At 40.8% G+C, this 14,378-nt stretch overlaps 1 long non-coding RNA gene across 2 annotated transcripts; it reads right to left on the reverse strand.

Annotated features, from left to right (window-relative positions):
• Positions 1-2,775: 2,775 nt before the first annotated feature.
• LOC133369839 (uncharacterized) lies at positions 2,776-13,302 on the reverse strand. Of its 2 annotated transcripts, none has more exons than XR_009759004.1 (3): positions 13,239-13,302; positions 12,833-12,985; positions 2,776-3,658 (listed from the first exon to the last, which is right to left on the reverse strand). It is a non-coding gene; the product is annotated as an uncharacterized LOC133369839 (long non-coding RNA). The 2 variants fall into 2 exon arrangements; XR_009759003.1 differs by lacking the exon at positions 13,239-13,302 and adding an exon at positions 13,093-13,228.
• Between the last annotated feature and the right edge of the window lie 1,076 nt (positions 13,303-14,378).

The raw sequence follows: 14,378 nt of genomic DNA on the forward strand, positions 1-14,378 counted from the left end.
CTTTCTACCAGTTTTCCAGGGACAGAAGTTAAGCTAACTGGCCTGTAATTTCCGGGATCCCCTCTGGATCCCTTTTTGAAGATTGGCGTTACATTTGCCACTTTCCAGTCCTCAGGCACGGAGGAGGACCCAAGGGACAAGTTACATATTTTAGTTAGCAGATCAGCAATTTCACCTTTGAGTTCTTTGAGAACTCTCGGGTGGATGCCATCCGGGCCCGGTGATTTGTCAGTTTTTATATTGTCCATTAAGCTTAGAACTTCCTCTCTTGTTACCACTATTTGTCTCAGTTCCTCAGAATCCCTTCCTGCAAATGTTAGTTCAGGTTCAGGGATCTGCCCTATATCTTCCACTGTGAAGACAGATGCAAAGAATTCATTTAGCTTCTCTGCAATCTCCTTATCATTCTTTAGTACACCTTTGACTCCCTTATCATCCAAGGGTCCAATTGTCTCCCTAGATGGTCTCCTGCTTTGAATGTATTTATAGAATTTTTTGTTGTTGGTTTTTATGTTCTTAGCAATGTGCTCCTCAAATTCTTTTTTAGCATCCCTTATTGTCTTCTTGCATTTCTTTTGCCAGAGTTTGTGTTCTTTTTTATTTTCTTCATTTGGACAAGACTTCCATTTTTTGAAGGAAGACTTTTTGCCTCTAAGAGCTTCCTTGACTTTGCTCGTTAACCATGCTGGCATCTTCTTGGCCCTGGCGGTACCTTTTCTGGTCTGCGGTATGCACTCCAGTTGAGCTTCTAATATAGTGTTTTTAAACAACTTCCAAGCATTTTCGAGTGATGTGACCCTCTGGACTTTGTTTTTCAGCTTTCTTTTTACCAATCCCCTCATTTTTGTGAAGTTTCCTCTTTTGAAGTCAAATGTGACCGTGTTGGATTTTCTTGGCAGTTGGACAGTTACATGTATTGCAAGGAGTTGCAAGGAGATGTCCCAGGGAGTCAAAGTAAACTGGACTTCTGTTGCTTTCACATTCACCCCCCCTCCCTAGAGCATTGAGAGACATTATGAAGAAGTCTGTTGCCTTCTGTTGGTAAGAAGCTGTGTGACATGGCCTGAACATTTGCTGGCCAGTAAAAGAGCAGAAGGAGCAAACATTCTAAGCCAATAAATCATATAACTACAAATTAAGAGGATATTGTTTGAACATTGCGCCTTTTCCTGCAACTATTAATTTATTGATTATTTCTTAACAAATAAATATTTCTATAAATATAAACACTATATCACTGATATGCAAAATGATATAGATGCATTCCTGGACATTAGTTCTTTACCAGAAACGTTGGTACCAGAGGTAGAAATAACGTGGAAAGAGGGACAGGTTCCTACACACTCTCATAGATGGGGGGCAGCTTCAACAGGGACTCCAAAGGGTGCTTACCCAGCACCCCCTCCCCCTTCCCCTCCTCTAAATCATATTGGATCCTTTCCTTCCCAGCACTGGGAGACAGCAAGAGATCTCTTTAATACAAAGCAAACAGGCATGTCAGTTTATTGATAGCAAAGCAAAGGCACAAGCTAGTCAGTTTCACCTTATAGTAAGGGCACAGGCTTGAAAGTTTATCCATAGCAAAGCAAATCTGGTCAGTTTCACCTTTAAAAAAGCCTTCCTTAAAAGGAGCTTCCTTCCTGGAGGATTCCTTAACTGAGGTATTACTATATAATGCTATATATATTAGGGGTGTGCAGCAGTTCTGTGTCTGGGCTAGAGATGGGGTGAATTTCGGCATTGTCAGATTTGTTACTGAATTCTGTCAGAATCCTTGAATCCTGTATGTTTTCGGATGGAGTTTGACTAATGCTTGCGACTGTCAGCAACACTGGCTTTTAAAAAACAAACAAATCTGCAGCTAATTTGACATCGTTATTAATGTAAAAGGTTTTGCTCTGAAGTGCTGCAATGTGTATTTCTCTCTTAATGTGATAACAATCACCATTAACATCTTTGGTCACCACCGCAGTATCCTGAGGCCAGAGGCAGAATTGTCAGGTGATGCCAACAGCATTAGCAATTTTGTTAGCTATTACAAGCAGACTGGAAATAGGAAAAAAAAAGTGGGGGAAATGTTGCGGATTGGCACCACAAGCCAGTTGCAAAAACCAAAACATGGACTGGAACCAAGGAGTGAATCCATCCTTAGTCTGGGCCAAATAACAACATGAACGGGGGTGATTTGGAGGTTTTCTCCCATACCTTCTAAGTTGAATAAATGTTAACAAAGTCCCACAAGTGGAACAGGGGCCCACAAAGCCTCATGTCACTGCTATGTCTTTGTTTTTCCATAGTATATAGCTCTGTGTTTTCCTGTATCTTTATGTTTCTCTAGGTCCATCAGCTTTGCAAGATGTGAGTCTGCCCAAAATGTTTCCTATGGAGCACTGAAGAGCTCTGGATTGGGTGGTTTCTTTGTTTTGTTTTGGTTAAAGTACAGCAGCAAAGGATTTTTATTTTATTATATTATGTTTATATAGCAGACAGTGTGGTTTAGTAGTAAGGATATTGGACCAGGACCTGTGGGACCAGGTTTCAGATCCCCACTTGGGCATGAAGCCCACTGGGTAAACATGGATCAGTCACTATCTCTCAGCCTAACCTACTCACAGAGTTGTTGTGACAATAAAATGGAGAGAAGGAGAAACATGTACGTCACCTTGAGCTCTTTGGAGGAGAAAAGGTGGGATAGAAATGTAATAAAATAAATGGAAATATACTTATGTGCCCTGCCCAAACACGACAGCACTACTTGTAAGTAAGGCAGTGATACTTTATTAAAGCAGATTAATGGTACAGGCTCAGAGGCATGCACAAGCCAGATACTGTCCAGGAGCTCTTCCAAGGTGAAGGGTTGGCAGATGTTAAGGCCAGGCCAGGCCCAAGGGCAGGCTTCACAAGTCCGAGATCTGTAACAACAATGCCAAGGCTGCACTGGAGCTGCAAGGTCATTCCAAAGAGTGTCCCTGCCTATCCGCCAAGCTTTAAGCAGAGGCGGAGATACAAGAATCCCGGCTTCTGCAGGCATTCCTTGCCTAAAGACAGGTGGTCCTCCAAGGGGTTGAGTCTCCTCTCGAGATGCTGCCTCTTCCTGGGAGACATCGCTAGGTGTAACTCTGAACTCTCCCACTCTGTCACAGCAGGCTTCACTCCTGAGCCCTCTCTGTCCTCCGGAGTCTGGGAAGGGGCAGTCCCTGGGTCTCTCACCTTGTCAGGTCCAGGAATATCTGGGGCAGAATGGGGGGCTTTATCAAGCAGGGTCTGCTGCATGATCTCATCCCCCTCTGGTCCTATTCTGAGTCCTCTTCCCCCAGTGCCTCCACTCAGAGAGAATTGTGGCACTATGTGGTGTACAAAACCTCATTTAAAACCAAACCAACATAATGAATGAAGTCAAAGCAAAACACTTTAAGGAAACAATACAGGTGGGCCCCGCTTTACGGCGTTTTGCCTTTCAGCGTGGTGCTAATGCGGCGGCTTTCAATTCCAGAAAGTCCCCACTTTAAGACACTTGTTCTGCTTTTACCGCGGTTTTTTTCATCGCACGCCATTTTCGCGTGACGCACACCATTATTTTCAAGGGGTTCCACTTTTCGGTGGTTTCCGCTTTTCGGTGGCAGTCCGGAATGGAACCTGCTGTATAAGCGCGGCCTGCCTGTAGTACAAAAGTATAATTTAAGTGTTTTTTTTTCAAAAAACCCTCTTACATTGCTCTGCTTTAACAATGCCACCACCTACCACAACTCTTGAGAACTCTGTAGGCAGCATTTTTTACAACCTCACATTATTTATTTATTTATTTATTGCATTTGTATACTGCCCCATAGCTGAAGCTCTCTGAGCGGTTTACAACATTTTAAGGCCTAGTGGAGGACATAAAACTACTATTGAGATAAAGGGGCCAGTGTAAAGCTGCCAAGTTTTTAAAACTGTAAAAGTAAAAATATATACCATTTGGCCACCTCTTCGATATTTTAAGATAAGAAAGCACAAGAGACAAAACCCTACTCACCCCCATAATGGACTATAGAAATTATTAATCCCTTTTACTTCTCCCACTAAAAGCCCCTGGACCTATTTGTCTGAAATTTGGCAGGCTTAATCCACTCTGGAGGGGCTTCCATGCCTGTAAATTTAATCAACTTCGGCCAAAGTGGAAGAAGTTATATGTTTTTAAATCCCCCATGATAGTGAATGGGAAACACGGAGCTTTGTTTTACACAGAGTAGTTTAGAAACCAAATTACAGATTGAAGAAGAGAGACCACAGAGTAACACAGAAGCACAGATACAAATTCAAGGTGAATCTTGGGGCCCTTGTATATCTAATATATATTTCATATGCTGATATTTTATAAGAGGAGCACTCCTGACACACTTAGTATTAAGACTGACTGAGTTGGTTACTTAGGTTTTGCATTAAGTGGAGAAAACGCATCATTATCCCAGAAGAATATAAAGATCAAATAAGGAACAGGTTTGAGGCTTTAAACTTAGTTGACAGAGAACCAGAAGAACTATGGAAAGAAGTCAGAGACATTATCAGAGAAGAATGCAAAAAGACAATACCTCTAGTTAAAAAGAAAGACCTCAATGGATGACTGAAGAAACTCTTCAAATGGTTAAAGAGAGAAGGAAAGCAAAAGCAAAAGGAGATAGAAACACAGTCAGAACCCTAAATGCAACAATACAGCGACTAGTACGTAGGGACAAAGAGAACTATTACAATAGTTCTACTGTATAGAAATAGAAGAGGACAACAAAAAGGGAAGAACAAGAGCCCTGTTCCAAAAGATTAGAGAAATGAAAGGGAAATTTAAACCAAGAGTAGGGATGTTGAATAGTCAACAGGGGAACACACTGACGGACGGAGATGAAATAAAAGGAAGATGGAATCAATACACTGAAGAACTCTATAAAAGAGATGCCAGGATGACAGATTCAGTCACGGAGGAACCATATGACGAAAAACCATAAATTTTAGAATGTGAGGTGAAAGCTGCTCTTAAAATACTTGGAAGAAACAAATCATCAGGAATAGATGGCATACCAATAGAGTTGCTACAAGCTACTGAGACTGAATCAGTCCAAATTTGGACTAAAATCTGTCAAGAAATATGGAAAACTAAATAATGGCCCACAGATTGGAAGCATTCCATATACATCCCTCTCAGCGGCTTTTGATACCATCGACCATGGTATTCTTCTGGGCCGCCTTGCTGGGATGGGACTTGGGGGCACTGTTTTGCAGTGGCTCCATTCCTTCCTGGAGGGACGAACCCAGAAAGTGGTGCTGGGGAATTCCTGTTCGACCCCTTGGACATTGGCCTGTGGGGTCCCTCAGGGCTCAGTTTTATCCCCTATGCTATTTAACATCTACATGAAACCGCTGGGAGAGGTTGTCCAAGGGTTTGGGGTTCGGTGCCATCAGTATGCTGATGACACCCAACTCTATGTCTCCTTTCCACCTAATTCCAAGGAAGCTGTCTCAGGTTTAAACCAGTGTCTGGCATCAGTGGTGGACTGGATGAGGGTGAACAAATTGAAGCTTAATCCAGACAAGACAGAGGTGCTCCTGGTCAGTCGTAAGGCGACTCAGGGAATAGGGATACAGCCTGTGCTGGATGGGGTTACACTCCTCCTGAAGACACAGGTTCGCAGTTTGGGTGTCCTCCTGGACTCAGCGTTAAATTTGGAGTCCCAGGTTTCTGCGGTGGCCAGGAGTGCTTTTGCACAATTAAGATTAGTGTGCCAACTGCGCCCGTTCCTTGAGCTGTCTGATCTGGCCATGGTGACACATGCCTTAGTTACATCCCATTTAGATTACTGTAACGCGCTCTACGTGGGGCTGCCTCTGAAGACTGTTCAGAAACTTCAGTTGGTACAACGTGCTGCAGCCAGAATGTTAACTGGGGCTGGTTACAGGGACCATACTACCCCCCTGTTAAAAAAGCTCCACTGGTTGCCAGTCTGTTTCCGGACACAATTCAAAGTGCTGGTGATGACCTATAAAGCCCTATACGGCTTAGGTCCAGGCTATTTATCAGACCGTATCTCCCTGTATGAGCCTGCCCGGGCCCTGAGATCCTCAGGAGAGGCCCTTCTCTCAATACCCACATCTTCTCCAGTACGACTAGTAGGGACGCGTGAGAGGGCCTTCTCGGTGGCTGCCCCTAGGCTTTGGAATTCCCTTCCTAGGGAGGTAAGAATGACCCCCTCTTTGCAGTCCTTCCACCAACAAGCAAAGACCTTCCTATTCCAACAAGCCTTTGGAATTGAAGGCTAAGGATAGGGCGTGAAGGGTGCTGCATTGCTAATGTCTATTATATCATTTTTAAACTAGTCTGAACTCTTTTAGCTATATGTGTGTATGGTTTTAATATTGGAAATAGTTTAATCTTATTTTAATGTAGACTTTGTATGTTTTTAATTATATGTATTTTTTATCTGGAAGCCGCCATGAGTTCCAGTTTTGGAAAAATGGCGGGGTATAAATAAAGATAATAATAATAATAATAATAATAATAATAATAATAATAATAATAATAATCCCAATTCCAAAGAAAGGGGATCCCAGGGAATGCAGTAATTATCGAACTGTTGCCTTAATATCCCATGCAAGTAAAGTAATGCTCAAGATTCTACAACAAAGGATCTTACCATATATGGAGTGAGAAATGCCAGACATCCAAGCTGGATTTAGAAAGGGAAGAGGTACCAGAGATCATATCGCAAATATATGTTGGATAATGGAACGGAGCAAGAAATTTCAGAAGAAAATCACCCTGTGCTTTATAGGTTACAGCAAAGCCTTTGACTGTGTAGATCATGAAAAACTATGGAATGCCACAGCATCTGATTGTCCTGATGTGCAACCTATACTCTGCACAAGAGGCTACTGTAAGGACAGAATATGGAGAAACCGATTGGTTCCCCATCAGAAAGGGTGTGAGATGGGTGTATTTTATCACTCTATTTATTTAATCTGTACACTGAACATATCATACGGAAATCAAGATTGGGCCAAGATGAAGGTGTGAAAATTAGAGGGAGAAATATCAATAATTTAAGATATGCAGACGATACCATACTACTAGCAGAAACCAGTAATGATTTGAAACGAATGCTGATGAAAGTTAAAGAGGAAAGCACAAAAGCAGGACTGCAGCTGAACGTCAAAAAGACTAAAGTAATGACAACAGAAGATTTATGCAACTTTACAGTGGACAATGAGGACATTGAACTTGTCAAGGATCATCAATACCTTGGCACAATCATTAACCAAAATGGAGATGATAGTCAAGAAATCAGAAGACGGATAGGACTGGGGAGGGCAGCTGTGAGAGAATTAGAAAAGGTCCTCAAATGTAAAGATGTATCACGGAACACTAAAGTCAGGATCATTCAGACCATGGTATTTCTGATCTCTATGTATGGATGTGAAAGTTGGACAGTGAAAACAGCTGATAAGAGAAAAATCAACTCATTTGAAATGTGGTGTTGGAGAAGAGCTTTGCGGATACCATGGACTGCAAAAAAGACAAATAATTGGGTGTTAGAACAAATTAAACCAGAACTATCACTAGAAGCTAAAATGATGAAACTATCACTAGAAGCTAAAATGATGAAACTGAGGTTAGCATACTTTGGACACATAACGAGAAGACATGATTCATTAGAAAAGATAATAATGCTTGGAAAAATACAAGTAAGTAGAAAAAGAGGAAGGCCAAACAAGAGATGGATTGATTCCATAAAGGAAGCCATAGACCTGAACATACAAGATCTGAACAGGGTGGTTCATGACAGATGCTCTTGGAGGTCACTGATTCATAGGGTCACCATAAGTCGTAGTTGACTTGGAGGCACATAGCAACATCAAGGAATTTTAAATGTTACACTTAGTAAAAATGATGCACATTATCTGAGGCATAAGCTGCGAAAATGAAGCACTTCCAGGATCTCTTATTTCAAGGGGAAGAACTTAAAACAGATGCTTAACTTTCCCACTGAAACAAATTACCTCTAAAAGTGCTTCACTTGGCTAGATAGAATGCTTCTTCCTTATTACATTCTTCCTCATCCATATTAGCACTTTATTCTGAATCCAGTGAAGCTGATAGAATTTTGATTGGTCTTGCTTTCCGCAAAGAGCCATATTGTTGCAGAGGAAGCAGAGGCCGGCAGTGATCCCATTAAGGGTAGTGGCAGGTGCTGGGAGGTCACCAAGGAGGAACACAAAATGCAAGAACAGCAAGCTGGAGGGAATCCTGGCCTGAATATTGGCACTATGTTATTTGTTTCTTTATTTATGTCCTAGGTGGGACATTAAAATTTGCAGACAAATGTCCAAATAAAAACCAAAGAAAGATATTCTTGTAATGGAGCTCCCCTCCACCCCCACATCCCCCATATGTGCATATCATTTCACCTCCCAGGGCACATACAGAGAGCACACTTCTTCCTACACACACCCACTATAGGTGGCACCAGGAAATCACCATATGGGAGGAAGCGGCCCTTGGCTTGAAAGGAAATCACATCCCTCCCTTTGACCTCTCACACAATATATGGGCCATCTGCAGTGTTGGGCTGGCTGCCCAGATAGCTCTCATCTCTCTGTGACAAAGGTGATGAGGTTGATGATGCACCGCAGCTCCACAGAGGCGCAGGGCTGTTGGTGACCTTTTGGCTTGAAAGTGGTCACTCAGAGTGGTAACGCGAGAGCAAGGGGTCAGGCATTAGCTACTGAGGGTTCTGTGATGCTGCCTCTGTGATGAGTGCACAATAAAAAAAGGGAGTGAGGCAGCCTGGGAAACCCCATCAAATATGATATGGAGAGATAATGAAACCCGATACACTCTCCATTTAGGCCACATTTCTTCACATTTCTTCCTAAAAGGACAATTGTCACCTGATCCCATAGCAAGCATTCAATTTGGAGAAACAAAAAGGGGGTGATTTATGTGATGTGGCTTCTCTACTTCTACAGCACAGATTGGTCTTCTGAGTCACTTGGGGTCACAGACCAGACCTCAGGTGGCCAAAGACAGGAACAGAATTAAGCTGAGCGAAGCAAATAAAATGAAGCAAGCTTCCTCCTTGAAACTGCAGCTCTCCATTTCACCTTCTTTGCGATTGCTTTCTGCACACTGTAAGAGGCTCCCAGTTGATCACCGGCTTTTGGCAGAGAGTATTGAGCAGCAACAGCAACATTAATTTATGGAGAAGGGGGGGAAGCCTCTCAGCTGTTTATTTGTCAGGAAAGAATTGTCCTTCGCATGTGTGTAGGCTGTCAGGATGAATTTAGGGACTCTGGGAAATTTCATATCAAAAGAACAGGTGAAAATGCTCACTTCCAGAAAAGAATACACAGACACGTTAGCGTTCAGAACAAGCATATGGGTGGCTCTCTCTCAAATACACACAAACACACAGATGTCATGTACAGGGTTTGTTGTTGCTGCTGAAATATTCTTATAGTGCAACCAGGAAATTAAAAATTGGTTCCTTGGTTAGGCTGTAGGGTGGCCCAGCAGTATTTGATTCCTTTTTTGTCAGAGGGACATTCCATGAAAAATGAAGTTGTTGAAATGTCTGCCGGTGCAACATCTATATCTTAACAGATGTAAAACTTCATTATTTTTTAAATCTGCCATTTCTTCAGATGAGAAAAGAGTAGCAACAATATCCATACGAAATGGGACTTTTATCAAGTTAGTGCTGAAAAGGAAAAATTATAGTGAAAATTTGCAACTAGCAATTCTTTCATCATGAGGCTTTTTGACAAGCCTCTGGAAACTGGTTGCCAAGCAACATACTCAAAGGCATTGTTGTTGTTGTTGTTATGTGCCTCCAAGATGACTACGACTTATGGCGACCCTATGAATCAGTGACCTCCAAGAGCATCTGTCATGAACCACCCTGTTCAGATCTTAAAGGCATTGTTATATTTTAGTAAATCCCTTCATTCAAGATAGGGCAGGAAGTATATAGTTTTTTTTAACAATTGTAATTTAGAAAAAAAGCAGTGAGTGAGCGACTGAACTCTGTTTTAGGGCAGAATGCTGCACTGTGTTAATGGTTCCCTCCCTTCATTGGGTTCAGCACCAACAGTCAAGCCCAGTAAGTCCCAGTTGCATCTGGGCCCTGGGGGAGAGAGGGGCTGGGTGGGGCAGCAAGGAAGGAGTACCCCCACCCACCAAAGCCGTTGAAAATGGCCAGAGTACATAAGCTGGCAACTTTGAAGTATTGACATGCACTCCTATTTAAAGCTGTTTAGTCTAATATTAAAATAAGGGCCCAAATGTGTTGCAAATGTCTGTTTTTAACATAATTGTGCAGGGCTGCTTCCATTTGCTCATGCTGTGTCAAATAGCTTAAGCACAACTCAGGTGTGTTTGCTTGCCACCCCAATTTTGTCATCTGTTTTGTTACTCTCCACTCTTTAAATTTTCTACTCATGTGGATTTTCAGCTTAAGGATCTCAGCAGTGAACTTTTAGTTTATTATGTTTCCTTTTAAAGGGCAATTTGGTAAGGCATCAGTAAAAAAACTTGATTGTGCAACAACTATTGACTGTCCCTTGAACCAGTGGCCCATTTGCCTGCTTTTGCTAACTGAGGGAGGGTTACCTTGTAACATCTCCGCTCACTGTGGCAGAAAATAAATTGTTGCTGACATTCCTTTGGCTCTTTCAAGTCAAAGGGCTTATCCAAACGGAGTGGGATAATCCACGGTTTCCATATTCGGTTTGTCATCTGATAGTCCTCACTTTTCCTTTTAGTTCGCTCTTTCCCAATTAAAAAAACCCGCTTTTTTGCACCCACACACGCAGCGGTAAGACCCCTACAGTCTTTTCGCTTTTTCCAAGCTCCGCCTCTAAAACCTCCCCCTATCAACCAATTGGTCAGCAAAAAAATTACGTATGCTCCTTTCCCCCTTTGCAAGGAAGCACAATATGGCTGTAAAGGAGTTCTCACCTCCGAAGGAAAGGCTGCTGGTCGGTTTCACGCCTGCCTTGTTTGTATTTGCGATATTATGCTTAAATGAATGTATGCGTTTCTGCCTTTATTGATATTTAAGGAGATACACACGCTGGCAATCGCACTTATTTCTCCAAAGAAGCAAGAAACGTGTCACCCCCCCTCCTTCTCTCTTTCCTTCCCACCGAGAATGAAATTGGCAAAGCTTTCTGGAGCAGGCTTGAAACCGACCAGAAGCCCTTTTCTAAGTTTGTATTTGTGATATTACACTTGAACGAATATATGCTTTTCTGCCTTTATTGATATTTAAGGAGATACACACGCTGGCAATTGCACTTATTTCTCCAAAAAAGCAAGAAACTGTCACCCCCCTCCTTCTCCCTTTCCTTCCCACCGAGAATGAAATTGACAAAGCTTTCTGAGCAGGCTTGAAACTGACCAGAAGCCCTTTTCTAAGTTTGTATTTGCGATATTACACTTAAACAAATGTATGCTTTTCTGATTTGAAGCAAAAACCCTAGCAAGTACAATGAAATTGACAGAGCTTTCCGGAGGCAGGCGTGAAACCGACAGCAGCCCCTTTCTCGCTTGCTGTGCATTGCAGATCTCACCCAGAGCGGCCGCCCAGTTTGCAGGCTGGCAAAAAATAAAATGCATCTGCGCAGTAGTTGCAGACCCCCCCCAACACCCCACCATTGAGATGATTGGTTCAATTTTCCCAGGCTTATTCTCGCACATGCGCAAAAGTGCAGATACGTGATTGGCTGGAACGAGGAGAAGGGGCAAGGGGAACCACCCAAGAACCGCCCATCAGCTGTAAAGTCCTGGTATTACATCCTAACTCCTGAAGGTACAGTGGATGATTCCCGATTTTAAAGAGCAAATCGCATTTTTGCCTATATTGTAAGGAGCGGATTTAACCTGCGAAAATGCGTAACAGCGCGAGACATCATTTGGATGACTGAAAAATAATGAACACACATAGCGGGCGTGTCACACATTTTGCAGTCATCTGGATGAGCCCTAAGTTATGTAGTTACAATCGGCGCCAGGTGAAAACCTTCCTCTTTGCCCAGGCATTTTTAATATTTTTAGTATTTTAGTATTTGTATTTAATGTTTGTAAAGATAGTTATATGTTCCATCTTTTTTTCCTCTCTAATTACTTCTGATTTGTATTTAATGTGGGTTTATTAGGTTAATTCTTACTTTTGTTGTATGTTTAAACTGTTGATTTGATGATTAGGTGTTTTTAAACTGAATGTAAATATATATTTTTATTTGATGTACACCGCCCAGAGAGCCTTGCTAAGGGCGTTATAAAAATTGAATTAAATAAATAAATAAATAAATAAATAAATAAACCTATTATTCCATTTGCATTCTAGTGGTGGCAGCGGTACAATGCTATCCACTCATCTATCTACCAGGTCTGTCCCAGCATCAGAGACCATTGGGCCAAATGGTCAGCAGGTGCCTGGAGGACCAAGCCAAGAGGCTATTTTTGCCTAAGATACAGAGCTGCAACATGTTTCTACAAATGTTGTAAAACAAGAAAAAGCCAAGGGGAGTAAATTTATATTAAATCTATATGTATATATATACATATACACAATATCAAATGTGCAGAAAGGAATAACATGTAATTCAAAATTATTATTTACATAAAATTAAAATCATATGTTAATCCAAAGAAACAGAATATAACAAAATCAAGAATAATCAAAGGAAATCTGTAATACAGAAACTAAGAAACATATATTCAAAAAGTGAGCCTATAACTTGATGCAGCTGAAAACAAACAAGAATTTTCTATATAGCACATAAACTGTATAAATGACCTTACAATCATGTTTTGCAGAATAGCTGAAATGTTCTTTGTTATGTTCTTGCTGTAATCTGGGTATCTAATAAGTTCCAAATGCCAGCTATGTGTCGGCTATATGATTTCTTCAGTGGCTATTATGATTATAAAGCATTCTTCAACCACGAGTCCCACCTATCAGTAATAAAAAATGTTTTCTTAAAACGTATGTAAAAAAAGGGAGTAAGTGTAACCTGTCAATTCAAACTGAAAATTATTTTTAAAACAATATTTTAGTTTACCTTTTGTATACAGTAGCAAAAGATGAAAAGCCAAACCTTCAATTTGCACAGGTTTCCTAAAATTGGCACCTATCTGTAAAAACTGATATGAGAAAACATATTTTAAAAATCTCATTACATATATATGTGTGTGTGTAAAAACATACCAATATAGACTTCTGAAAAGTAAATGAATGGCTCCTCAAATAATGAGTTCTTCCAAACTCATGCAGAAACTTACTTTATCCTTTACCCATCTGATTTAACTCATTTAGGCTGCAATCCAATACACACTTACCTGGGAGTAAGTTCCATTAAACCTAATTGAGCTTACTTCTGAGTAGGCATATAATGGATTGCAGCCTTAATCATATCATTAGCTTCCTTCTATGTATTCTGCAAAGCCTTTCTATAACTATAACTTACTATAACAGCAATGTCTATTAGCTTATATGCACTTATATAATCTACAGTGACCAATGGCAAGAAGTATTTTTGCATACATTTTAAGAATATATATATATATATATATATATATATATATATATATATATATATATTATTACTGATAGGAGGAACTCATGTTTGAAGAATGCTGTATAATCATAATAGCCACTGAAGAAATCACATAGCTGAAATGCATCTGGCATTTGAAGCTTATTAGATATCTAGATTACAGCAAAAACATAACAAAGAACATTTCAGTTATTCCTCAAAACATTATTGTAAAAACATTTACATAGGTTATGTGTTCTATAGAAATTTCTTGTTTGCTTGACCTGTATCAAATTATAGGCTCACTTTTTTATGTATGTTTCTTAGTCTCTGTATTACAGATTTGCTTTGATCATTCTTGATTTTGTTATATTCTGTTTCTTTGGATTAATATGTAAGATTTTAATTTTATGTAATTAGAAATTTTAAATTACATATTATTCCTTTTGGGACATTCCAACACAGATGCAGACTGGGATAGGTGTCAACTTAAAAGGCTTGTTGAAAGAGGAAGGTCTTCAGTAGGCACCGAAAAGATAACAGAGATGGTGCCTGTCTAATATTTAAGGAAGGGAATTCCACAGGGTAGGTCCCACTGCACTAAAGGTCCATTTCCTATGTTGTGCAGAATGGACCTCCCGATAAGATGGTATCTGCAGGAGGCCCTCACTTGCACAGCACAGTGATCGACTGGGTATAAAAGGGGTAATATGGTCTTTCTGGTATCCTGGTCCCAAGCTGTGTAGAACTTTGTACACCAAAACCAGCACCCTGAACTTAGCCTGGTAACTAATAGGTAGCCAGTGCAATTC

Source organism: Rhineura floridana, chromosome 14 (assembly GCF_030035675.1).
Source record: "Rhineura floridana isolate rRhiFlo1 chromosome 14, rRhiFlo1.hap2, whole genome shotgun sequence".
NCBI classification, from domain to species: Eukaryota; Metazoa; Chordata; class Lepidosauria; order Squamata; family Rhineuridae; genus Rhineura; species Rhineura floridana.